The 2998-nt window shown below is 40.1% G+C and overlaps 1 long non-coding RNA gene across 1 annotated transcript; it reads left to right on the top strand.

Moving 5' to 3' along the window:
- The first annotated feature begins 521 nt into the window (after positions 1 to 521).
- On the top strand, positions 522 to 1639 carry LOC117822825. The gene is made up of 2 exons (XR_004633257.1): positions 522 to 614; positions 1085 to 1639. It is a non-coding gene; the product is annotated as an uncharacterized LOC117822825 (long non-coding RNA).
- Positions 1640 to 2998: the final 1359 nt, after the last annotated feature.

The following is a 2998-nucleotide window of genomic DNA, read 5'->3' as shown; positions in this document are numbered from 1 at the left end:
ATACGTCCCTATAATGCGACAAGGCTGTCTTTGTTTGGAGACGCTTTTGAATGAAGCAGAAAAATGTGTGCTTGTTGTGCAACTTATCCAGAGCTTCATTGCAGTTGGGGATATGAAACAACAAATTCAAACAAGATGGCCCAAGTAACTAAGGAATACAGGTTTAGTTTTGGTTTCAACTCAACTCCAGGTTTTCTTCACAGACACGTTACACAACATAGTTATGTTGGCTGGTGAGCCAGCTAGCTACCTATTGCTACTTCACGGGAACAGCGCTTTGTGACGCAAAGGGCGGGATCAGCTGGTGGCGCAAACAGGAAATCCTCCGGACTGACTCATTTCAGTTTGGTCTATGCGGCCGACGAGAAATGTTCCCTTCAATCCCTACACCCTTTGAAAGATGCAACCTCTGAATTGGGAAATCATGTTCCAAATTCCTAGTGGTTCCTTCTCCTAAGAAATGCTGTTGGGGAGGTGCAAAAACCTACAGTACCTTGAGTGTCCACTTGAGGCTGGCTGCATTAGTCAAGGAATCTTCATTGGGTCCCATGTTAAAGTGCCACATTTTACAACAAAATAAAGATGTTTGAAGTCTGGTTCAAAAACGACTTGGGGTATGTAGCTCATTCATTTATTCCTACACCAAGTTACTATCATGTCCACCATGTATCTCAGAACTAAATACACATGAAGTCATTGGACAACTGAAACTTTATCCCTCTGGTTTCTCTACTAATTTTTGTATATTTGTTAAATCCAAGAAATATGAATATGAAGGTGTCAAACTGAGTGACAAACTTAAATTGACACCTTCATATTCATGCTATTAATGTAGTGAAATCAAAAGTCAGTCTAGATGATATTCTGTCTCTCTAGCACCATAATGATAGTGAAAAATATTGACAACATACTCTTTTATCTTTGTATGTGGTTAGACTTTTACAGTATGAATGCGTTCCTTATATAAAGACAGTTGTATTGTAATCAGACCATAGTGGATGGATTGTAATTATATGATATGAATAGCGAGTGTGGTGTTTATAAGGGTTTTCTAACAATGCTCTATCTCTTTGACATCCTCCAGATTGGATCTTCTCCCTCTGAGGGAAACAGCAGTCGCCCAGACAAGGTGTTAATCCCAGCAGCTCCTGTGAGCCCCCAGCCTTTCACAAAACATCCCATCTCAGCGCACACGCCTGGTGATCCACTGTATGCATAATGAGTCAAGCATGTACTTAAATGCCAGAGTTTAACACCACTTGTCCACAGAGACAGATGGTTACCCCTACCTTCTCAATACCACCTTCAAAAATACACGTTCTACAGACTAGCGCTTTCCTCTTTTCCACTTTTCTTCTTCTAATTGATGCAGTTTTCTCCCTCACACATTTTCCTTTAACTGAGGAGGTGCTGCTTCTTTGTGAGGTTGGAATAGAGCTGTAGCTGTAGGCTTTGAATCAGGAGATAAAGCCAATCTTGTGTTAATCCACCTGAGGCTGGACCAACAGGAAGGACTGACTTCCCACCTGAGAGGCCTTTATACATGTTTCATATGAACTACCCCGGAAATCTTGTTTATGTTCCTGGTTTCAGGCAGTGTGAAGTTTTCAAAAGTACATTAAAACGCTGATCTTTTCCACTTTTTATCTCATTTATGTCTTTATTGCCTTGCCTATAGCATGTGGTGGGATTTTTCTAGTATCACCAAGGGAAGAATTTAGCCGAGACAAATATACAGCTCTTATCAAACTGGAGCTCAAGGGTGCCTGTATTTCAGCAGCGGCCTGCACTTACAGATATACCCTTTCATTATCACGTTATGAAAAATACTGCGTTGGAACACCTGCATTTATTTGATTTCTTAACATTTATCAGTGTGTTGTTCTTCTCATATGGTAGCAAAGGATGCATTAAACCCTTGACTGGAGTGAATTCAAGGTAGTTATATGGAGCAGATCATATCTGCGGGCGAGGAATCAAAAGATGGAAATATGTCTGGAGAGATTGGGAAAAACACAAGATGGGCAACTGTGATAAACACCCAAAGTAGATGAATCGCTTTCTTCCTGCTCAAATCCTTATCCTCTGGGTTCCAGTGTGTGTTGGATTTGGTTTGTCTGTGAACATCCTAAAGTGCTGAAAGTTGTGTGTTCTTATTAGCAGCAAGAGGACAGCTTAGCCTTAATTGAGTTGTATTGATTCTCCATCAATGCCTCCACATGCTTAATCCTCAACTTGACAACTGTGATTGAACCCTTCACAGACACTGCCCTGCGGGTTGTTCTTGGAGACGTACAAATTGTCAGTGATGTCTCTGATTTCAAAATAAAGACGCAATTTCCTCCCAAAATCCTACTTGCATGATTTGAACACATGACTGCCATGTGTTTCAGAAAGACAAGTTCAGAATTATAATATCTCTTAATCAAGTTCAGACACGCATAGTCGTGTGCACTGCAGCACAGATGCATCACGGTTAAAAAGATAGACAAGCTTGGTGCCAGAGCGATGAGCAACATTTTCTAATGGGTATTCTAGACTTAGAGATTTCCTTTTTAGCTTCTGCTGCCTTCAGATAGTGAAAATGGTGGATTTCCAAAGTTCAGTCTGAAATTGAATTGCCATCTTCTTAGGTAAAATACTTTCGTATATATATATATATATATATATATATATATATATAGCTTGATACTAATGATAATCATTCGCCTCCTGCTGTGCCAAAAGATTACTTTTTACCTTCTATTCTAGAAAGAGCAAAGTTGATCATCTGGAGAACTAAAATGCGTGAAATACAAATAGATGCTCCAACAAACCTGCCGTAGGCTGTTTACTAAGTGTTTGCTACATCACTGCAGTTGTCTGGTAAAAAGCTGCTAATTCTGTTCTACATACCTGTTTCCACACACAGGTTGTCATGGCAATGAGGAGAACACCTGGTCGGAGACTTTTACAGTCTTTGACTCATTATGCATGACATGGAATAGTGTTTGAAGGG

Source organism: Notolabrus celidotus, chromosome 1 (genome assembly GCF_009762535.1).
Source record: "Notolabrus celidotus isolate fNotCel1 chromosome 1, fNotCel1.pri, whole genome shotgun sequence".
Lineage (NCBI taxonomy): Eukaryota > Metazoa > Chordata > Actinopteri > Labriformes > Labridae > Notolabrus > Notolabrus celidotus.
The sequence above is the reverse complement of the archived record's forward strand: the minus strand, read 5'-3'. Positions and strand labels throughout refer to the sequence as shown.